General features: G+C 41.1%; 2 non-coding genes across 2 annotated transcripts; both read left to right on the forward strand.

Annotated features, from left to right (window-relative positions):
- Window positions 1-2,972: 2,972 nt before the first annotated feature.
- Window positions 2,973-3,091, forward strand: LOC145677352 (5S ribosomal RNA). The gene has a single exon (XR_014129784.1). It is a non-coding gene; the product is annotated as a 5S ribosomal RNA (ribosomal RNA).
- A 177-nt stretch (window positions 3,092-3,268) lies between these two features.
- LOC145677356 (5S ribosomal RNA) lies at window positions 3,269-3,387 on the forward strand. The gene has a single exon (XR_014129788.1). It is a non-coding gene; the product is annotated as a 5S ribosomal RNA (ribosomal RNA).
- Window positions 3,388-8,648: the final 5,261 nt, after the last annotated feature.

The following is an 8,648-nucleotide window of genomic DNA, read 5'->3' on the forward strand; positions in this document are numbered from 1 at the left end:
TCGCGATCGACATGAAAAAGGCAACGACGTGACGCCCCGTAAAATTGTCGGCGACCTATTCAATCAATATATTCGGTTGAAAAACAAAGTCAAAAGTTTCCCAATCGCTTCCCTCCCGATCGACATAAAAAAAAAGGCAACCCCTTCACCTCTCCTTATGCATTCATCAGTAAACATACAACCATGGATCACAATACCACTCACATCACCTATCAGTTCTCCACGTCCATCAAGATCCAATCATCGCCCTGGCCCTTTATGATGATACACAACATTACATGTTATTGTGTGCATTGCCCCGCGTTACAATACATGACCAAAAAAAAGAGAAAAAGAGCTGCACTGCCTTCAGTGTAGACATGTTCGTATTCGTAGAAAATGATTTTAGGTACACGATAGTACAGTAATCTATCTTCACATGCTTCAGATGTGAACGATACCTACACATGAAGAGGGCTCCCGAGGTTTCCTTTTCCAATAGGATGGAGCTCCACCACACTTGCAGAATGACGAGAAGTTATGTTAATAAATATATCCCAGAGTGTTTCGTAACTCGCCCTTGGTCCTAATGATGAAGCGTTCTTCAGATGGCCCCGATGTCTCCACACATGATACTATGCGACTTCTTTTCACGAGGCTCTCAAAGATCACGTTTGTGTCCTAACATTCTCTGCAGATATGACACAGCTGCGATAGCGGATCACAGAAGCCTTTCCTCTCCTTACAAGAGACGTGTTCATTCGAGTATGTGAGTAATTCGACTATCGATTAAATATCTCCCGTGTCACGATAGTAGTCACTTTCAATTCTTCTAACGAAGGTAAGAAAAAATGCTATACAAACTTCCTTTCGGTATATAAAGGATTAGGGGCCCAGAGAATATTTTCTTTCAAGAGGATACATTCTTTTTCGAACACCCTGTATATAGATCCTCTAATTATAACTGCAAACAAAATGTTGATTTTGCAATTGCTTCCATGAGAGAATATTCTGTGCACTTTCTTTCTGAAGGGCCGGGCCTAAACGTTTTCCTTAATCATTAAATTTAGTAGTTATCTACAATTACATAGTTTTCCATTGTTCTCAAAATAAAGATTTTTCTCTATGAATTGTTGAATGTTGCTAGGGATATTGAAGTAATTCTTTTTAGTGTTTTTTTCTTTACAATAATGTACTGAACGCCTGCATTAAGGAAGTTCGTGTGTCCATCTTGCAAAATGTTTCGTCTTTTTTCATGCCCACTAAGGTAAATATTCATTTTGCTCTTTTCTCTGTATGCAAACCACATTTCTTAAAGGCAACATTTTCATACAAATGTAGTACTAAAAACTTCTAATTGGCAACATCTGGGCTGCGAAGAGGAAAAAGAAAGAAATCTCGTACGTATTCGCGCGCAATTCGGAATTAGCCAATGAAAAGCACAAAAGCGGCCACCATCTCTCTCTCTTTCTTATTAACGGTTTTGTACTTTCTGCAGTTCTATCAGTGCTGCTAACCTCTTACTATATCATTGAATATGTATGTTTAGATATATATATATATATATATATATATATATATATATATTTTTTTTACAAAAAATCATACTACTACGGAATAATATTAAATGCCTTTAAACCCTCATTTCTGTTTGCACTTTCTGTTACACTACCTTCCCCGAACTTCTTTCAAGTTATTAAGTGCAGAACGGGGAGTTATACATATTTACTTGCGCTTTGACAATATCTGCACATTGTGTAATAATAGGAGACGTATAAAATAAAACTATATACTAATACGTATATATATATATATATATATATATATATATATATATATATATATATATATATATATATATATACAGTACACATTCCACTATCCGAGGCTTTCCTTTTCTTTTCTTGCTGACGATAAATTACGCTTTTAGAAATGTTGTCTGAAAACAATAAGAATATGTGCAAAAAATACAATCAGAGGTAGAGGTCTTTAACAGGAAATAAGCAAGGGAGTTGAAAAATTTTTTATGCATGTAAAAAATATAGACATGAACCAACTTGTGAAATAAAAAGACCAGAAAACTACTCTTTCTAAATTATGTGTAAACTTTTTACCGAAAACGAAAGTTGCACGAAAGACTTTTTGTCCGTTTTTTGGCCTCCGGTGCTTGGGGTCCCTGATTCAATCCCAGCTCGTGCCGTGTGAACTTTGTCGTGCATAAAGACCGTGCTCATGGGTTTTCTCGGGTTTCTCCCGTTTCCTCCCACTTTCTTCATTCAGTACTCATCATCACCGTCTCCTTTAGCGTAACCGGTATAAGTATGCGACGTAAATCTAAATATTTCATTTCATTTCCCTTTTCTGCTCATACTGCTGATTATGCGCGATTATGCCAACATCCAACTCCGCGGATAATCGTGCGATTACTGTATATACAACTAATACAGATACAACTAATTATATTATCAGTTACAGTATCGGTTTTTATTTACTAATTTGCCTCACTTTATTTGCATCCCTGCAGTAAATAATTCTTATCGATAATAGTTAAAATGTATATTACATTTTAGTGCTTCACGACTGAATGATCATCTGCCTTACGTTATCTCGCAGCTGAAGAGAATGCTACACTGAAAACTACCTTGCGTTATAAAGGGTAAGTGAAACATATCTTAAAAATATCTTTCATACATTTCATTGTGTACATTAAAGAATGTAAGTTTGCCTTTTTCCTGTAATCAATACTTAATAAAGGATTTATTTTTATTTATTTATATACAATTTCATACGTGGTTCGTGATAGTAAACTCGATAGGACACAGTGGCACTATGAACATCCGAATCACTCATCATTCGAACATTCAAATATTTATTCGAATATTAGTATATTCCAAGTAATGTTAACGACGTTAATATGCTTGCCTTTATAGTTAATAATGTCAATTCTTACTTAAAACATACTTCCTTAACAGGACATTGAAGAAAAGGTAGTTGCCAACGGCCATACCATGCTGAATATACCGGTTCTCGTCCGATCACCGAAGTCAAGCAGCATCGGGCCTGGTCAGTACTTGGATGGGTGACCGCCTGGGAACACCAGGTGCTGTTGGTATACTTTTTCTAATTTTGTTTTTCACAAAGACGAATATTCTCACATCGTTCACCACGATAATTTCGTAATCATGCATTACTTAAAACAATTAGCAACGCTTTCCACGCGCTGGTCTTTTTGAGTATTCACCGACAAACCTACGTAGCTACAATAACTCACTCGAAGCCATATGCATTCGCCAACGGCCATACCATGCTGAATATACCGGTTCTCGTCCGATCACCGAAGTCAAGCAGCATCGGGCCTGGTCAGTACTTGGATGGGTGACCGCCTGGGAACACCAGGTGCTGTTGGCATCTCTTTTTCAAATTTCATTATCCTTCAAGTACGAAAATACTAGAAACATTAATTTTATAGTACTTTCAAGAGATAATTTATCAACATTATTTCATAGCGATTAATCGATATTCTAAGCGTTATACCCACTATTTCTTACACTAACAGCCTGTTTATTTGCACGGCACATTAAAATAACCTGATTTCCGATCCGTGTGCACCTACTACTATACTTAACACGGAATGTATTACCACTTTTTAAAAGTAAATTATTATGACTAAGTGTAGATCTCCGGCGAGTAAATGCCTTTCGTATACAAGCACGACACATCTCCGCTATGTGCTTTACTTTTTTACTAACAGCATATAGAAATTGGATTTCAACGTGTTTCTACATAACAGAATGAAGCAAATTTCGTGATTTAACTCTTTCGAATAATGTGTTGGTCCTGACAAGGACCGTTTGAAATGAAAAATCTTGAAGAAGATTTTTACTTAGAGCTTGTGTACTTGGTAACAGCCTTCGTACCCTCACTTACAGCGTGCTTGGCAAGTTCACCAGGCAAAAGAAGGCGCACAGCTGTTTGGATTTCCCGGCTGGTGATAGTTGACCGCTTATTGTAATGGGCCAAACGAGAAGCTTCAGCAGCAATACGCTCGAAGATGTCATTAACAAAGCTGTTCATGATACTCATAGCTTTGCTAGATATGCCAGTGTCAGGATGCACTTGCTTCAAAACTTTGTAGATGTAAATGGCATAGCTCTCCTTCCTCCTCCTCTTCTTCTTCTTATCTCCCTTGGAGATATTCTTTTGGGCTTTACCAGCCTTCTTTGCAGCCTTTCCGCTAGTTTTTGGTGGCATGATGACTCACTCGTTCAGCAAAATTAGATGTGTCCGCCGATTTATCGACTTCATTTAAATTACAGTACGTGTTTCAATTCGCGCCAACTGCCTTGCTTTTCATTTGATGCACTCGGGTGCACGCTTGAAGTAGTAACAAAACTGACTTGATTCATGGGAGGCCGCAATTTTTCCTCTCATCTTATTACGAAAGAATATTGAACAATGTCTGGTCGCGGCAAAGGTGGAAAAGTCAAGGGAAAGAGCAAGTCCCGCTCCAGCAGGGCTGGCCTTCAATTCCCAGTAGGCAGAATCCATCGTCTTTTGCGAAAGGGTAACTATGCCGAACGAGTTGGTGCTGGCGCTCCCGTGTATTTGGCTGCAGTCATGGAATACCTGGCAGCTGAAGTTCTTGAGTTGGCAGGCAACGCTGCTCGTGACAACAAGAAGACTAGGATTATTCCACGTCATCTGCAGTTAGCTATCCGTAACGACGAGGAATTAAACAAGTTGTTGTCTGGAGTTACAATCGCTCAGGGTGGTGTTTTGCCCAACATTCAAGCTGTACTTCTGCCCAAGAAAACTGAGAAGAAGGCATAAATGTAAGACCTATATCTCATACAAATCGGCCCTTATGAGGGCCACAAACCCCTTTATAGAGGAGATTTACGATTGAAATGAATTGTTTTCGATATACAGACTCATCAAAAGTGTCTGAGATAGTTGCTTAGTTTCATTCGAAATTCTCGCTGCTATTCGATTAATTAGTATATGTGTAGTCGTCGATCGTAATTGAAGCCCATAGGAAGTCACACTAACTTTAGAATACTCCAAACAGCGATGTGCTTAGTTCCCACTACATTATTAATTATAAGATCATTACCTTTTGTATTGTCGCTAGCTACATTTTTTTGATATTTGCGTACATCGGGCTCATATTACCCAGAGGACAGGACAGTCGAGCCCAGATTCTCAGCAATGGAAGAAAACCTCATACCACATATTCTCATGTACTTCATGCTAGACAAAGGAATTTCCAACATTCTTAAAGCACTCATGTTTCTCTCTTGCGTTGGCTTGGCTGAAATTACTCTGTTCAATATGTTCTCGACATTTATTATTGTTCATTACTATGCCCCAATGACATCATGAACAGAGCGGATCAGAAAACTTTCCTAAATTTCTTTTGCAACATAGTAATGACATTAAATGCACACTTAAGTACGATTTATTCTTTGCAAGGTCGATATTCATATTTGTGTGATATGTGTTATATGTATATGGTTTGTAATACGCAACTACTCTTATTCTCTGATCTCAGAACTCATTTGCTACTGTGCCCAACGAGCGAGCCTAGGTTTCTTGTAACTACTGCCTTTCTTTAGTAAATAATGTGAAGTATACAATGCATTAACCTACATCTCATATTTGTATTACTCTTTATTTTAGTAACCCGCTACGAAGTGTCATTAATTTACATGTAAATCACAATAGACACTACCGCAAAAGAAAGAAATCGAACCCAAGACCACGTAAACAAGATAAAGGACAAGATTCAGGTTTCTAACGCATTATTCGCCCCTCACAGCACAGTATAGAAGTTGTATAAGCCTCTATACGTACATCCTACTGTCAGAACAGAAATTCCGACTTGCGTTTCGCATCTCTCATGCTCGCTACTTCCAACAAATCGCCAATTTCCAACCAGAACCCCTTCTCCAGCATTAATACTGCTACATGATATGAATACGTATACATGAACGTACATAATGTAAAAAAAAACGTATGATTTTCTCAAATTAATCTCTCTACGTCTGTAATTTAGTGTGCATCAAAAGGCTTTAATGTAGTTACACGAATTCTTATAATCTAACAGAAAATCGCACAAAGTAAATCTTTCCCTTTATATAAATTTGTTGGCTCTGAAAAGAGCCGTTTATGCCAATTTTATATCCAAAATAGGAGGAACCCCAACTTAACCTCCGAAACCGTACAGGGTTCTTCCTTGCCTCTTCAAGGCATACACAACATCCATAGCTGTCACTGTCTTCCTCTTGGCGTGTTCTGTGTATGTAACAGCATCTCTGATTACGTTCTCCAGGAATACTTTCAATACTCCTCGGGTCTCTTCATAAATGAGACCAGAGATACGCTTCACACGACGCCTAATAGCGGGTTTGGTGATACCCTGGATGTTGTCACGAAGAACTTTACGGTGGCGCTTGGCACCTCCTTTGCCAAGACCCTTGCCTCCTTTTCCACGTCCTGTCATTTCGATATGTTACTGCTTCGCTCACCACACACGAGAAATACAAGCCCAAGCTGAGTGTTTTCTTGACCGTTGATTATTTGTAGGAAGTAACGGGCCAAAGCCCTTGTCTTCTTTCTGTGTTGTAACTTGGCGTTGGTTTTGAAGTGGTCATAGTGATTGAAGGAACCGCAACTGTCGCAGGTTCCTTTAGTTGTCCTTCATGTTGTTAAGGCGGTTTTGGCATCTTGTACAGTCGACGGGGTGGGTCTTTGGTTCCGAGGGATGCGATGACTGGGTCTGTTGATCTTGAAGCCTTCATCCAGAATTTGGTTGATTGCTGATGGCGCAGTTCTTGAAGTAGTGGGATATCGAGGTCCTCATGAATTTGAAGTATTCGGGTGTCCATAGAATGGCCCGTGATAGCCCTGGCGGCTCTGTTTTGTACCACCTGGAGGTGGCGCAGGTGACACTGGTATGTGTGTTCCCATGCTGGATGGGCGTACATTAGGATGGGTAGGATGTACATTCGGTAAATATGTCGTTTTGTTTCTTGGGTAAGTTGAGGGCTCAACAGGATGGGTAGAAGGGATCGGAATCTTTGCGTTGCTTTCTTGGCTGTTGCCTCCAGGTGGGTTCCGAATTTCAAGTGATGGTCCAGCACTACTCCAAGGTATTTCGCCTGTTGTTGGATGGGTATGTTTCTTCCATGGAGGGTGAAGTTGTATTCCCGTGGTGTCCGGTTCCTAGTGAAGTCGACCAGTGCTGTCTTCTCCGTGTTGACTTGAATTTTCCAGTCATTGGTCCACTGTTCCAGCTGTTCGATGTGTCTGCGGAGGTACAGGTGAGCAAATCTGAAGTTATGGTGACTTGCGAAGATGGCAGTATCATCCGCAAAGGTCGCCGTCATGGTTGTTCTGGTGGTGGGAAGATCTGCCGTGTACACATTGTACAGGATCGGGGACAGACAGGATCCTTGTGGCACTCCTGCTCTGATCGTTCTTGGTTCTGTGAGGTTGCTCGCATGGGAGACTCTGAAGGTGCGGTTGGTCAGGTAGCTTTTCAGAGTTTTCACTAGGTGTCGTGGTACTCCTACTTGCAGTAGTTTGTGTAGTAGACCTGTATGCCACACTTTGTCAAACGCTTTGCCTATATCTAGGAAAAGACCGAGAGTGTGGCCTCCTTCGTTGAACTGATAAGTTATTTGTTCAGCTACTCTGACCAGTTGGTGGGTGGTGCTGTGACCAGGCCTGAACCCGAATTGGTGAGGAGGAAGGATGTTGTTTTCCTCGATGTGCTTCATCAGTTTCTGTTGTATCACTCGCTCGACCACTTTGCTTGGATGTGACAGCAGACTGATGGGTCTGTAGCTTTTGGGTTCAGTCCTGGCCGCTCCTGGTTTGAGTATTAAAATTACCCTTGCTTCTTTCCATGCGGCGGGGTAGTATCCTGTTGCTAGGATTGCATTTGTTAGTCTACATAGTAGAACTATAGCCTTCCTCGGAGCATGTTTGAGTGCCAGTGGTGGAAGCCTGTCTGGGCCAGCTGCTTTGTTTGGATTGATTGTTCTGATGATTTGCTGAATCTTCCGAGGTGTGGTTAGCTCTTGCGCTGGTAGGTGATGCTGTCCGGTTAGTTGCTGCATGCTTTGCTGTGTTGCTTCCAGGATTTCCGCTGGTACTGGGGTGTTGTTCTCCGTGAATGTTTGTTCCAGATGATCTGCGAGAAGGTTAGCTTGCTGTTTCGGTGAATAAATTAGTCCTTGCGGCCCACGCAGCGGTTGGGTTTTGGGGGGTCCAGGTGTTCTTGACAATGACTTTAGAAGTCTCCAGAAGTCTCTGGATGGGGTTTCAAGCTCCTGAAGCCTGGCGTTCCACTGGTTGAGTCGGAGGCGTTGGAGACGTTTCTTCACCCTGGTAGTCAATGAATTCCATAGGGTTTTGAATGCTGGGTGGCGTGTGGCCTGCCATTTCTTCCTGGCCCAGCGCTTTAGGTGGATAAGTGCTGTAGTCCTCAGATCTTCTGGTTTCTGCTCTTCTGGAGGGATGAGCTGGGTAGTTGATGCCAGTCTATATGCGGTTTGCATTGATGCCGTGAGTGTTGCAAGTGTGGCATCTATCTCGTCCGGTGTGTTGACTGGCAGCCTGGGGTCGATCATTTCTGCAAGATTCCTGGTGTAATCGTCCCAGTT

Source organism: Thermobia domestica, unplaced genomic scaffold (genome assembly GCF_964235325.1).
Source record: "Thermobia domestica unplaced genomic scaffold, izTheDome1.hap1.1 HAP1_SCAFFOLD_804, whole genome shotgun sequence".
Taxonomy (NCBI): Eukaryota; Metazoa; Arthropoda; class Insecta; order Zygentoma; family Lepismatidae; genus Thermobia; species Thermobia domestica.